This window comes from Ascaphus truei, unplaced genomic scaffold, assembly GCF_040206685.1.
Source record: "Ascaphus truei isolate aAscTru1 unplaced genomic scaffold, aAscTru1.hap1 HAP1_SCAFFOLD_642, whole genome shotgun sequence".
Classification (NCBI taxonomy): Eukaryota; Metazoa; Chordata; class Amphibia; order Anura; family Ascaphidae; genus Ascaphus; species Ascaphus truei.
Window position 1 is genome coordinate 102,311 of NW_027456975.1, and position 16,306 is coordinate 118,616.

Consider the following 16,306-nt stretch of genomic DNA (forward strand, 5'->3'; position numbering starts at 1 on the left):
TCTAAAAAATCTACAGAGATGGGGTTTGTGCAGGCCGTGAATTTTAGATTGATTTCGTTGTCATTGATATATTCTAAGAACCGTTTTAGATCCTCCTCGCTACCTTTCCAGATGAAGAAGATATCATCTATATATCTCCGCCAAAGCGCCAGATCTGCGCTAAATTCATGTGTTGACCAGATTTTGTCCTGTTCCCAGGCGTCCATAAAAAGATTGGCGTAGCTTGGTGCAAATTTCGTGCCCATTGCGGTTCCGCATTTTTGTAGGTAGTACTTTCCATCAAAGTTAAAAAGGTTATGTTTTAAAATAAAGTTAATACTCTCTAGAATAAAAGATTTCTGTTCTATAAGAACATTTGGGTCATTGCTTAATGTCCTATCAATGGCTGAAATACCATCCTCGTGGTTAATGGATGTGTATAGTGATGTTACATCACATGTGCATAGTATAAAATCTGGGCTCCATGCTGTTTGTTCTATCAGATTGATAGTTTGTGTGGTGTCTCTGAGGTATGATTTCATCCCCACGACGTAAGGTTGTAGGGAAATGTCTATGTATTCTGACAGTCGTGAGGTGAGAGAGCCTATACCCGAAATGATCGGTCTTCCTGGTGGGTCTATCAGAATTTTGTGTATTTTGGGAAGGAAATAGAAAATCGGCATCACGGGGAATTTGACATTCAAGTATTCATATTCCTTGGTGTTTATTACCCCTATTTCTTTACCCTTGTCTAGGTGTTTTGAATATTCTGTACAGAAATTCTTATGGGGATTTATTCTTAGACTCTCATATGTAATAGCATCTGAGAGGATCCTGTCTGCTTCTTTTTTATAGTTGGTAGTATCCATGATCACTACGCCCCCCCCTTTATCTGCTTGTTTGATGGTTATTGATTTATCATCCTCAAGTTTTTTGAGCGCAGTCTTTTCTTTAAGTGTTAGATTATGTTTTATTTTACTTCTTTTGCTATGGGTAAGTTTTTCGAAGTCTTCTTCTATTTTCTGGTGAAATGTCTCGATATTATGGCTCTTAGCCCAGCTTGGATAGAATTTAGATTTTTCTTTGAGAGTTGTGTGTTTGAATGTGTTTTCATCTATTGTTGTAGGTGTACTGTTACTTGTGATTTCCCTACTTTGTGCGTCTTTGGATAGGAAGAATTTTTTTAGGGTCAGTTGTCTTATAAATTTATGTGCGTCTATGTATAGATTGAAACCGCTGGCTACAGCGGCTGGAGCGAAGTTAAGGCCCTTTTTGATGAGGCTACATTCATTAGCATTCAGACTTTTATTGCTAAGATTGAAGATGTTACTGGTTTCTATTGTGTTGCTGGCCTTTTTCTGCTGATGTCATGTGGGAGGAGAGTATGGACACTTGCTCCTTTACCCTCATGAAACTCATCATAGAGCATCACAACAAAACCCTGTCAGATATAGACAGGGAGGTGGTTTTGATCCAGAAAAGACTAGAACCTATAATGGAAAACCCAACTTTCCAAAGTAGGGACAAAAAACTAGCAGATGAAATTGACACGATAGAAAGACTTCTAATAGAATCAAAAAACAAAAAATACAGACGAGATGAGGAAGACTACACAGTCGGCTCAAATCCAAGATGGCAGAAAGTCACACTAATCCCACCAAGCACTCCAAGGGAACGTAAGAGAACATTTGAATATAAGGGTAGGGACATAAATATAGAAAGTGGTCCTAGTACTTCAAGCCACCAAACAAACACAGACTACAATAAATCTAACGCAAAGAACACGAATAATAAGAATGTAAAATTCAGGCATGATGAAAAACAAGCACCATCAAGGGAATGGGCACCAAGGGAACACGAGAACCACAGAGATTCAAATGAGAATAGATATACATACCACGAAAGAGATAATAAGCGAACAGACACATACAGAAGGGACGAAGAGAAAAGACAACACAGACAGGGACACCAATATGATGACCAATGGAAATATAAACCCTACACCACCAAACACAGCGATTACCACGAGCACCACCACAGGGCCAGATCTCCCATAGACAACCACAGAGCAAGATCTCCGCTAGAACAGAGAGAAAATAGATATGAAAGGGAACGTAGCCCAAGAAGAGATCATAGGTCACCACCTAGACACTCAGGACATTCTGGGCCTTTTTTAGAGAAGGCCCCAGTGAGGAAAGACCCCCCTCTAACGACACAGAACAGATACATACTCTTAGAAGGACAGAGGGAACAAGACTCCCCGAACACAAGGGCCAAAAAAAGACCACACGAGGAAAACGGGGAGGAAGAAATCAGCAGAAAAAGGCCAGCAACACAATAGAAACCAGTAACATCTTCAATCTTAGCAATAAAAGTCTGAATGCTAATGAATGTAGCCTCATCAAAAAGGGCCTTAACTTCGCTCCAGCCGCTGTAGCCAGCGGTTTCAATCTATACATAGACGCACATAAATTTATAAGACAACTGACCCTAAAAAAATTCTTCCTATCCAAAGACGCACAAAGTAGGGAAATCACAAGTAACAGTACACCTACAACAATACAGTAGATGAAAACACATTCAAACACACAACTCTCAAAGAAAAATCTAAATTCTATCCAAGCTGGGCTAAGAGCCATAATATCGAGACATTTCACCAGAAAATAGAAGAAGACTTCGAAAAACTTACCCATAGCAAAAGAAGTAAAATAAAACATAATCTAACACTTAAAGAAAAGACTGCGCTCAAAAAACTTGAGGATGATAAATCAATAACCATCAAACAAGCAGATAAAGGGGGGGGGCGTAGTGATCATGGATACTACCAACTATAAAAAAGAAGCAGACAGGATCCTCTCAGATGCTATTACATATGAGAGTCTAAGAATAAATCCCCATAAGAATTTCTGTACAGAATATTCAAAACACCTAGACAAGGGTAAAGAAATAGGGGTAATAAACACCAAGGAATATGAATACTTGAATGTCAAATTCCCCGTGATGCCGATTTTCTATTTCCTTCCCAAAATACACAAAATTCTGATAGACCCACCAGGAAGACCGATCATTTCGGGTATAGGCTCTCTCACCTCACGACTGTCAGAATACATAGACATTTCCCTACAACCTTACGTCGTGGGGATGAAATCATACCTCAGAGACACCACACAAACTATCAATCTGATAGAACAAACAGCATGGAGCCCAGATTTTATACTATGCACATGTGATGTAACATCACTATACACATCCATTAACCACGAGGATGGTATTTCAGCCATTGATAGGACATTAAGCAATGACCCAAATGTTCTTATAGAACAGAAATCTTTTATTCTAGAGAGTATTAACTTTATTTTAAAACATAACCTTTTTAACTTTGATGGAAAGTACTACCTACAAAAATGCGGAACCGCAATGGGCACGAAATTTGCACCAAGCTACGCCAATCTTTTTATGGACGCCTGGGAACAGGACAAAATCTGGTCAACACATGAATTTAGCGCAGATCTGGCGCTTTGGCGGAGATATATAGATGATATCTTCTTCATCTGGAAAGGTAGCGAGGAGGATCTAAAACGGTTCTTAGAATATATCAATGACAACGAAATCAATCTAAAATTCACGGCCTGCACAAACCCCATCTCTGTAGATTTTTTAGATCTAACCATCTATGTCGAGAACAGTTCTCTCAAAACCAAAACATTTTTCAAGAAAGTAGACTGCAACAACTACCTACTGAGAACAAGCTGCCACCACAAAAAATGGCTAACATACCACCAGGCCAATTCCGCCGTATCAGGCGGAATTGCAGCGACGGTAACACTTTTAAAGAACAAGCAGACATTTTAAAAAATCGGTTTATTAACAAAGGATTCAACAAAAACTCACTAGATGAATCCATTAAGAAGACAGGTCTCCTACAACGACGAGATATCCTAAAAACAAAACAAAAACAACCGACAGAAAATTTTAACGTCGCATTTTTAACTCAATACAGCCAGGATTCAAGCAAAATAAAACAAATTCTTAATAAACACTGGCACCTTCTACAAGGAGATGACACCCTTAGAAACTACCTCCCAGAAAGACCCAAGGTCATCTTTAAAAAAGCAGATAATATAAAGAATAAATTAGCACCCAGCCTATTTAGAACTGATAACTCCAAAAGGGACGAGAATTGGCTATCAACAGCCAAAGGTTTTTATAAGTGCAGTACTTGCAAAGCTTGCAAACAAGGGTCAAACGACAAAATAGACTTTTCATCACATGTAACAGGCGAACAATTTAAAACAAAGCACTTTATCAATTGCAAGAGTGACTATGTGGTCTATTTACTAAGCTGCCCCTGTGGACTACAGTATGTCGGCCGCACCAGCCGACCACTGAGGGTTCGTATATTGGAACATATTGGTAACATCCGACGACAGGTTATGACCCACAGCGTGTCAAAACATTTTTCACTACAGCATCAGGGGGACCCCTCAGGCCTGACATATAGAGCCATAGAACAGATTCCTCCCCTTTGGAGAGGGGGAGATAGACTTACAAAACTAGCAAGAAAGGAGACACTATGGATTTATAAACTAAAGACGCTAGCACCCCAAGGACTTAACATTGACATCGACATTGGGGCTTTTCTTGAATGAAACATGTATATTTAACATATAGGAGGAGAGAGAAAGAACCCTATGTGATGCACTCAGCCCTACTAATAAAAATAATAAACTTTTATTTATTGAAAAATGCAAACATAACAAATATATTTAAAACCTAAAAAGTGTACTGTGCAGTTCTGATGTACGTTCACTCTGAATGACCAGGTAGTGTCATAACTCGTGTGATGCACAGTAGATAAGAGAAACTGTAGATTCTCACAATACTAGTGTGAGAATATAGTGGATGCACAATGTATATAACCCTGTGGGGGAAACAACTGATGTGCACTCTACACAGGTGTTGTAATACACAGGCACTGGGAGCATTAGTAGTGCATTTGTAGTGCAACTCTGTGTTACAAGGCTGCAGTGAGGTGCATAACACTGCTGCATACACAGGGAGCCAAATGCAAACCCAGATAGGGAAAGAACCCCCCTGATGACAAATCAATGGGAGCGCTGCTAGGAGGTGGGTGCAGGTAAGTATACCCCGTTATTAACCTCATGAGGGTGCTCCAGACTAATAGCCAGGACTCACACTTTTTGCTGCTCCTTCCAGGGGGGGGGAGAGATGTTGTCGCAACCCTGCTGTGTATATATACTAAGGGCTAGCTAGTGCCAGCAGGAGCTCTCATATGCCTAGTTTCTAGCTAGTGGGATCCACATCTGTGGCCCACATCAAAGTTTAAAGCTAATCTACAGGACGTGAACAAACTCCTATGAGTTTGACACTGCAACTTCTTCCCTTGTTGGAACGAAACGCGCGTCGGGATGACGTCATCGCGACGCCGGCTGTACTGTTGCAGTGTCAAACTCATAGGAGTTTGTTCACGTCCTGTAGATTAGCTTTAAACTTTGATGTGGGCCACAGATGTGGATCCCACTAGCTAGAAACTAGGCATATGAGAGCTCCTGCTGGCACTAGCTAGCCCTTAGTATATATACACAGCAGGTTTGCGACAACATCTCTCCCCCCCCCCCCCCTGGAAGGAGCTGCAAAAAGTGTGAGTCCTGGCTATTAGTCTGGAGCACCCTCATGAGGTTAATAACGGGGTATACTTACCTGCACCCACCTCCTAGCAGCGCTCCCATTGATTTGTCATCAGGGGGGTTCTTTCCCTATCTGGGTTTGCATTTGGCTCCCTGTGTATGCAGCAGTATTATGCACCTCACTGCAGCCTTGTAACACAGAGTTGCACTACAAATGCACTACTAATGCTCCCAGTGCCTGTGTATTACAACACCTGTGTAGAGTGCACATCAGTTGTTTCCCCCACAGGGTTATATACATTGTGCATCCACTATATTCTCACACTAGTATTGTGAGAATCTACAGTTTGTCTTATCTACTGTGCATCACACGAGTTATGACACTACCTGGTCATTCAGAGTGAACGCACATCAGAACTGCACAGTACACTTTTTAGGTTTTAAATATATTTGTTATGTTTGCATTTTTCAATAAATAAAAGTTTATTATTTTTATTAGTAGGGCTGAGTGCATCACATAGGGTTCTTTCTCTCTCCTCCTATACGCTAAGTTTCACCCTGATAGCACCTCCCTAGAAAGTCTATTTTGAGCTGAGCAGGATTCTTCCCTCCCCACCCCTCCCCCTCCCCTTCCCCCTCCCCTTCCCCCTCCCCTTCCCCCTCCCCTTCCCCCTCCCCTTCCCCCACTGACTGCATGTATATTTAACACACTAATCACGTTTCTCTTCTTCTCTCCCTTCTTCTCTTCTTTCTCTCAATCCCCTTCCCGAATTTGGAACCAGTAACTTCGCAATTGGATGATTCACTTTCATTCGCTTAACCGTACACAATTATATTATTTTGTAATCTCTATGTTTACGTTCTCTATGTTCACATATGCACCAACGAGTATATGAAATCTATCTGCCTCTGCGTAGCACAGTTAACTTATCACACTGCTTTTGAGTGAGGGCCAATATGATCGTGGGGACAAATCCCCAATGAAATACTAGAAACACACACTAAGAATTCAAGTACCCCACATTTCTCAATTATTGAGATACTTTTTAATACTTTTTAACATTTCACCTAAGCCTGGGTAACACACCAATACTCTTTACCCACATTTGTTATTCTCATTGCAGAATTCTGTACTCTCTCTGATCGCATATGTGCCATCAAGTACATGAGGTCCATCTGCCTCTGTATAGCACAGCCAACTTATCACTCTGCTTTTAAGTAAGGCCTAATATGATCGTGGGGTCAAATCCCCAATGAACCATACTGAAAATACATCCAAGTTCCATACATCATTAAATTACTGATCACTATGTTTGAATTACTGAACTATCACATTTGTAGGAATAATTCTACTCCAATTCTATTCCGGCCACCATTGACATTCTCCAAACTAACCACAAGGGGGAGTCAAGAAACACACAGGGGTACTTTTTAACATATATCACCTAAACCTGGGTAATACACCATACTGTATATATATATATATATATTTTTCAGGACAGATAGTCTAAACATATAAGCGATACCATATGGTAGCCCCAATTACACATATATTCATCTATACAATATTTTTATTTACAACACATTTTTATATTCCTATTTTATTATTTTAATAAATAACTGACGACCTCCACGCTGCCAAAGACAGAGGTCATTACACTCTGCTCATATTACTCGACCTCTCTGCAGCATTCGACACCGTGGACCACCCTCTTCTCCTTCACATTCTCCATACTCTTGGTATTCGGAACAAAGCTTTATCCTGGATCTCCTCTTACCTCTCCCATCGTACCTTCAGTGTCTCTTTTGCTAACACCTCCTCCTCCTCTATTGATCTCTCTGTGGGGGTACCCCAGGGCTCTGTCCTGGGACCCCTTCTCTTTTCTCTCTACACACTCTCTCTAGGTGACCTAATCACATCTTTTGGGTTTAAATATCACCTCTATGCTGACGACACACAAATTTACCTTTCAACCTCTGACCTTACACCTGCTATACAGACCAAAGTTTCTGAATGCCTCTCTGGAATATCATCCTGGATGGCCATCCGCCGACTGAAACTTAACATGGCAAAAACAGAGCTCCTTATACTACCTCCCAAACCTGGCCCTACTACATCCTTCCACATTGCTATTGGAAATACGATCATTCACCCAGTAGCCCAAGCACGCTGCCTAGGGGTCACACTTGATTCCTCTCTCTCATTCTCCTCTCATATTCAAAACGTTTCTAAAACTTGTCGCTTTTTCCTCCGCAATATCACAAAGATACGCCCTTTCCTCTGTTACTTAACTGCCAAAACTCTGACTCAGGCCCTCATTCTCTCACGTCTCGATTACTGCAACCTCCTGCTGTCCGGCCTTCCTACCTCTCACCTGTCTCCCCTACAATCTATCCTAAACACTGCTGCCAGAATCACTCTACTCTTTCCTAAATCTGTCTCAGCGTCTCCCCTGCTGAAATCCCTCTCCTGGCTTCCGATTAAATCGCGTATCTCACACTCAATTCTACTGCTCACTTTTAAAGCTTTACATTCTTCTGCCCCTCATTACATCTCAGCCCTAATTTCTCGCTATGCACCATCACGACTCTTGCGTTCTTCTCAAGGAAGTCTTCTTACTACCCCCTTTGTATCTAAAGCTCTCTCCCGCCTTAAACCTTTCTCACTTTCTGCCCCACACCTCTGGAATGCCCTTCCCCTCAATACCTGACTAGCCCCCTCGCTATCCACCTTTAAGACCCACCTTAAGACACATCTGCTTAAAGAAGCATATGAGTAGCACTGGATAATCATGGACACATGACACAAAGCTTGGCCCCCTGCAGACGCACTTACTAGTATTCCCTCCTCCTGTCTCTGTACGTTCTCCCTACCTACCAATTAGATTGTAAGCTCCTCGGAGCAGGGACTCCTTCCTTAATGTTACTTTTACAGTATGTCTGTTATTTATATTTGTTATTTATATGACATGTATTACTACTGTGAAGCGCTATGTACATTTTATGGCGCTATACAAATAAAGACATACATACATACATACATTTTATATTTTTTTATATATCACTTAAAATCCATCCATCTGAGCATGAGCTCTTTTGCATTTAGTTTAAATGTCACACAACACAGAAGTTCTAAGTGCAAGGGCAACTTTAGGTATGAAATTAATTTGCTGAAGGAATTACTTAGAGGTTTACTTCACAATGTATTGTGCTGCACCTGCTACCAATTTTAAGAGATTTGTTTAAAGATGTCTGTAGATTACTAATTGCCTACACCTCGAGCGAGGGAAGGTCTCATAGAACTGATAGAGATCATGTGTGCATAATTATCTACTGTGTATAACATTGTCACTACTTGTAACATATTTATGTATGTATTTAGAGTTTAGCATTATTGGTCTTTCATATTATTGGGCATTAGTGCAACACCCAACACTCAATAAAGGTCGTTTTTACATTTTATTATTTAATTGTACCAATACCAATTGATGACCAATCCAATCATCAATTAGGTATTTGCCTATAAAGAGGGAAGACACAGGGCATCCGGCAGGAACCTGACGAAGCATTATTGCGAAACTAGTTGTTCTCTGCCGGAGCCCATTGATTGAAGGACCCAGCCAGCCTGCTGACATCCGGTAAGACCTCCTCTTCCGGTCCCGCCGTCGGACGCGACCACGGGAGCTGTACTGGTGAGAGGAATATCACCGGACGATCAGGCTGGTGCTGGGCTGTTTTAAAGCTGTACTGTGAGTGTTATTTTGACTTTGTTTTCTGTACCTAATAAATTCAATTTTGCTCACTCACCGAGTTCGGCCCTTTTCTTCCTATTTGGGCCCCCGGGAGAGAAGCAACTCACGTACTGCCCCCACCAGGAGGGTGAGAAAGTTATTGTTTTTAGCAGCATTCCGTGAAGGAAAGACTGCACATTAAACTCTGCTAACCAGCCCCATTATCCCCTTTTTACCTCAGACCAACAACAGGCTATGTAAACACACCCTGTTAGTCATCCACATAAAGCACATATTCTGCTTCTGTTCATAAAAAAACACACAATTCCATTTAAATTTTATTTAAGGATTTTATTTAAGGATTTTCTAATCTATTTTTAAGCTATTTTAGAAATATATTTTTTAATATATTTATATATTTATATATTTTTACTTTTAATTACCAAGGTTCTTTAATTCCAAAGATTTTTAAGCTATTTTAAAAATATATTTTTCATACATTTTTAATTCCAAAGTTCTTTTGGCTGTATTGTACCGTTCGATTACTAAAACACTAATACCGTGTTCCATATCTTCCTATCCTCTTATCTCTACGTTTGAGCAAAATCCCATGCGCTGACCAACCCTCCACCTCCACTGCAACTACAAGAAGATTCCGGGCTTTATCTTCTCTACTGGTCCAGCTGCAGAAAACAACAAGGGCAAGTATACACTACCCTTTCTTTGGTTACACACTACCACACAGGCAACATCACAAGCCTATACAAATAGGGAGCGCCCCAACCTCTTTTCTTTTCTTTTTGCAACTTTGCAGTTTGCTAATTGTTGGCCAGGATTGGCGCCAACGAGAAAACTCCACCCCGATGGGGAGTTTGGCGTGAAAGCTGGAGCCGCGCCCTCATGGACTATGACTCACTCCGCACCTGTGCTGGGTCAGCCTACAAGTCTACGAGACATCCCCCTAGTTTCAACCAGGGGGAGTGGTTTGCGGTTCCACCGGATGTCGACAGAGAAAGTGGGAGGAGGGGTTGCTACATCAGCCCATGCCTTTCAGTTGCGAAGAGCCATTGACCAGTATAGACCTCTGAGACGAGTGCCTCCGCTGGTAAAGATGGCTGAAGCTGCTGATAAAGTGGACCAGAGTCCGGTAATCTCCACTCACCCCTATTCGGCTCCAGGAGGCTTCCTGGTAATCCGTGTGGAGGGTGTGGAGACTGTGGCGTGTCTTTGCCTGCAGTGTAGACTGCCGGGCGGAGCCGTGGGCAGCGAGGCCCGATGCCCCCACTGTGGAGTGCAGTACATGTGGCCCATGACCACGTTTGTACCGGTGCAAGCTGTGGGAGTGACCGGAAATGTCCCGATGCCGATAGAGGAGCAGCTGGGAGCCCTCTGGAACAAGAGTGCAAGTCCCGCGGAGTCGGAGTCAGGTCTGGTGCTTCCGACGGAGAAACCAGCCATCGGAGAGGTGATCACCGAGGAGCCTATCGCCGGTCTCCTACTGGGATGCCTCGGCCGAATTGCAAGTTAGAATCCTCGGACGAGGAGTGTGCTAGGCTGGCGAGTAAGACAGTCATAAGAAGAGACTGTCATACCATTGGTACGCCATGGAGGGATGCCATTCCTCGTGGTGTGGAGACACGGAGTCGAGTGTCTCCAGTACCGCGACCACCCGATCGTCGGAGTCCCACTGCCGTGGTGACTAGTGGATCGGACGGAGGTCGATCCACCCCGACCCTGCGAGGTACTAAGATGACACCGTGCCTGTCGCAGACCCAAGGGGTGGAGGAGCAGGAAGAGCGAGTCCAGAGCCAGACTGGATCGCGCAGCAGACGGGCGTTGCCGGATGTCCTCGTGGAGGAAGAGATCCCGATTGGGGATCCAACCCAAGATGGCGTCGCAGCACGTGCGTGTGCGGAGGTGGTTCCGGATGACCAGAGCGGCATCGAGTGGGAAATGGTGGCGCCTCTGCGGTCGAGCAGCGGAAGACGATCTCCTACTACCAGGGGGAACGGGCGTTCGAGTTGCAGAACAAGAAGCCCAGCTGCTGGAGACAAGAACGGACTTTGTGGCGACGTTAAGGCAGGTATCGCTGGAGAGCAGGTCGTAACCCTGTCAATGCCTACTGTTCGGTCCCGTCCCCAAACCCCGTCCACACCCAAGGTTAGCCCCAAGGCCCTAGCTAAAGCCCCTGTCCCCGTCACTATTTTATTTGGGTCCAGTTCCAGCTTAGGGTTGTCCGGGGAGTCACGGGGTCCTTCCGATGATCGGACTGGAAGCCTGGACTTGGGAACTTCGGATGATGGGTCGGAGGGAGGAGGGAGGATGTCCCGACAAGTGTCGGTATCCAGTGATTGCCCTAGTGTGCTAAGCATTACCGTTAGAAACACCTCACAGTATAAAGGAATTGTCGAGCGATCTGAGGGTACGTCCGGGGTATCTTCTGGTGGGCCTGATGAGGAGTCCATAGAGGAGTCTATAGACCCTAGCTCCGAAGAACGGAAGGAGACTAGGTGGTGGGCCCCGTTGTACGAGGGGTATGTAGCCTGGTTCGACCGCACCCGATTTATCCTAGAAAGGGAGGGGGTGGTTGATCACTGGTGGGCTGCCGGTGACTTTGACGACGAGGCATACCTTAGGGCCCTAAGGGTAAGGTGGGATCATATCCAGGCAGGCCTTATTATCCCTAAGGGGTCCGCAGGGTTGGATGACCCGGTAGAGACCGATGAGCCCTTGTCTTGGGTGTTGCCCGGGGCGGCTGGCGAAAGTAAGCTAACCAGGGCTTGCCGAGCTGAACGGGCTATCGCGGCAAAATACAGGAAGTCACATGGGCTTGATTACCCGTATGTCCCGGAACCTCTAATGAGAGAGATAGAGGAGAATAGGGAGAGATGGCTTAAAAATGATATTCAACACTATATCGTAGAGAAAGGGGGAGCCATTAAAGGGATGCAGGCCGAGCAGAGGGTGTCCCAGCTTATGCGGGTCTGGAAAATAGGACGCAGTGTGTACATGCACAAAGTGGTGTATTACAATGAGCGAGGGATACCACGGGAATACAGCGTGACTGTGCATGATGCCGCGGGGCGGGAGGTGAAGAAGCCAGATCCTCGACATTATTATTGATTAACCAATAAAGTGGTCTGCTGTTTTCTTTAGCGCTCCCTGCTGGTCAGGAGTGAGATGGGCTTGCATTATTATGTCAATGTGATGATGTTTGCCATGTTATTTGTGTGTTCTTTTGCAGTGTTTCCTGGCGCAAGGTACACCAAATTTAGGTCCCAGCCGGGACGGTGGGTATTAACCAGGGGGAGTATGTAGCCATGCATAATAATGACTGCATACATCTTCCCTGTTGGCAGTAAGTCCTGGTAAGTACAGGCCTGCCAACAGTAGTTATGGAGGTTTTCCCTCACATCCTGGTGTGGTGCCCTGTTTAAGGAACGGAGTGGCTGTATGCTCTGAGTCCCTGGATAGTGACCTCAGAGATGCGCCTGCCCCCTGAGGTATAAAGGGCACAGCACTGTCAGTTAGTGTTGTTGCAAGGTTGGCAGAGAAGCATCTGGTAGAATGTATCTTCCTGCATAAGGGATTGGAGGAATACTTTTGTGACCCTAGTGCTGTAACTAGCGGTAGCAGAGTGACCAATCAAGTCTGTCTAAGCCACACTGTGTCCAGGGACCTGGCGCAGTGGTGATCTCCCTAGGAGAAAGGGAATCCCACTTCAATACGGGAGGGCGTACCTGGCAAAGGGACAGCACGGAGAGATGTGCGGCTAGAGCCGGCAGCTGCATGGGGCAGTCTGCTACATCCAAATTTATAATAAAGATGCCTTGTTCAACGAAACCCCCACTGTGTGAGTTTGAGATTACTCAACAGTGGCAGTCACCACCGAGAAGGAGTTCCTCACCAGGACCATCTCCCTGCGGAAGCATAGATCCTGATGAGGTGGAGGCGCTGCACGTGAAGTAAGTTGGACTCGTACCCACTACCTCAGATACCTGTCCTGATGATATCCTCTTATAACACCAAGCGGGAGACTCAGGAGTCCTGTTACTTGCAGGTGCACCACCACACACGACCTTGTAATGGGGACCGGTTAAACCACACGGGCCAATGTGAGATTGGGTGGGTCAGACAAGGGGGGTCCAGCCGTTACACATATATATATATATATATATATATATATATATATATATATATGAGAGAGAGAGAGAGAGATATATATATATATATATATATATATATGTAGCCAGGTCTCCCCGAGGTTCCAGCACCCCCCTCCCCTGGTGCGCGATCGCGGGTACCGCCGAGTCACCAGGCGGCCCCGCAAGACAATCGCGCGGGTGAGGGAGGTCAGGTCCCGGCTCGGGGGTTGCCGGGGACGCGTGCGGCCGGTTGCCAAGACCGCACGCGCATCTCAGGGCTCCCGGCGCTCCCGGAGCCGGGCGGATAGGGCGCCGCCATGTTGCGCCGGGTCGCGCATGCGCAGTGAGTCCCCGGCGGTCCAGTTAGCTCGCGCATGCGCAGGGAGGCTGCGAGAGGCAGGGAAGAGTCACGCGAGCATGAGGATAGTCAGGGGAAGGGTGAGGCAGCCCCAGATAGCTTGCGCAGGCGCAGGGACAGCTCAGGAAGGGTTGTGGCGGCCATTAGGAGTTAGTGTAGGCAGAGGGGAGGAGCGCACGCGGCCCCAATGTTATAGTAAGGGCCTCGGGACTACAATTCCCATGAGGCTTAGGGCCAGGCACACCAGGTGGGCCAGTGTGGCCAATGAGGGCCAAGAGTCTGAGGGGAATTGGATACATTTCGCGGGCAGAGAGCTGCGTGAGTCAGTTGGAGCAGCGGAGCTGAAGGGGAAGGAAGGATGCAGGGAGTGAGTGCAGCTCCTGCATCCAGATAGGTACCCTCACCCTCCAGGTAGGCCCCAACTCCCCACCAGGTTAGTGGGTAACTGATAAGGGACGGCCCTAGATAGGGAGGTCGCCCTTAGTGTGTGTAAGGTGCAGGTTTGGCAGTGCCACAGCGGGTAGTGCTGTGCGCACTGGCAAATAGGCACAGCGTGTGTGCAGTGGATGATTTGCTGCGGGATCCAGGTGGCTGTGTACGATTGCCAGCTGTGTGTGTGTCGCTGCATGTGCTGGGCGCAGTGTGTGCAGCGTGTGTGAATGTCTGCAGGCTGACAGTGAGAGCGGTGTGTCTGCTGCAGGCTGTTAGGAGTAGCGAGTAGCTAGATGTTAGGGAGGATTAGGGACTTGGGTAGATAAGGGAGTGGGGCAGGTTATTAACCCCGCAGGCCCTAGGAGTTTCCCCCAAGTCACCTCAGGTTGCGGTTCATCAGGGACAGGCCCTAGGTTAGGGTTCCTGTCACTTTAGGGTTAGTTAGGGATAGATAGGGATAGCGGCGGCTGCTGTTCCCGTGAGACGGTGTGTTACCGAGAGACGGTTGTGTTCCCGTGAAGCGGTGGGACCCTCGTTGGGGTTCCTGGAGAATATCACCTGGATAGGATCAGACGGATGCATCGCACGTCTGACCCTTTGAGAAGCTTGTTTCTGACCCGAGCACCGGAGTGCTCGGAAGGTATTATGTCATCACATGTGCACCAACAGGCCTAGAGGTTTTAGTGACTGCGCAGTCACCCAGTGACTATCTCTGTAGGAATACGGGACATTGGGTGGGGTTCTTGGGACACTGGGTGGGATCACCTGGTGTCGGGGAATCGTCCTGCGAGACGTCACTGTCAGTGTCTCCTCGTGAGAGAGACACTGGTTATTATTATATTATTTGTAAGTAAAGTAGTATATATAATCACTGTGTGTGTAGTTTCTTATTGGGTTCCTATGTAGGGTCATTCTACACTTCCCTAGAATCCTACATAGGTGGAGGCGCTGAAGAAGATCCGTTCCAGAGGATTCACCCCAGGCTCTCATTAGCGGAGGCTCAGACCTCCTGTGAGCCTGCAGGTATACACACCACACCGGTAACACTACATGTTCTACTCACCCACACTACATATGAGATTGGGTGGGGTGGAATACCCGTTACATTTGGAGGCGCTGCTGAGAGACACCTGGGGTGCCCTGTCCATTTTTTCTAAATTGTCCCGTTCCTATTTTTGTCGCCATGTTTGTGAAGTCCGGAGACGAGGTCCTTGCCTGGGCGTTGAGGCAGTATATGGAACCTGGCCAGGTAGTGGCGGTAGGAGACATTCCCGCTCTTATACCCGCGGTTAAAGTCCGGGAGTATATGTGTAAAATTCCTGGGTGGCCGTGGGCATGTGTCTTAGAGGAAGAACAAGATCCCACGTCCACATGGAAAACCATTTTGTTTGTAGTAACTCACACTGAGGATATATGCCTGGCAGAGGCACCGTCCGCACTGTTCATGCCCGGGGGCCCCTCAGAAGGGTACCCCCTAGTCTATGCCGACCCAACAAAATGGCGTCTCCCGCCAAATCAGGAGAGCGCACGTGCTGCTTTCTGCAAGCGTGCACAGAAAGATGTCGCAACATTCTGTCCAGGTTTGGCGCGAAAATCAGAGCCCCTCCCCTGTGATGTGAGTGACTCAGGGCAGAGCGAAAACCACTCCCCAGTAAAAAGTGCCCTTCCTTTAGATTCCACCAGGGGGAGCAAGCACGGTTATCTTCAACCTTACGTGGACGCTGTGATAGACACTCTGATCTCTGAGGATGAGATGATGCATGAGGATGAGATAGACTGTCAGGGGATACACCCTAATGTGTATGTGCCCTGGCAAGCGCCAGGAATAGATCTCCTTATGCTACTGTGCCCCTGCTTGCAAGAAGCCTATGACGAGGGAGCCGTCATGTCCCAAGTGCCACTAGACTTCAGGATCACCGAGGTAGATGGGGAGCCGTGTACACAATGCTTTAGCCCCACCTGTGACTGTTCTAGGGGAGCACTGGCGTGGGAACCTCAATGTGATTGTTGCGG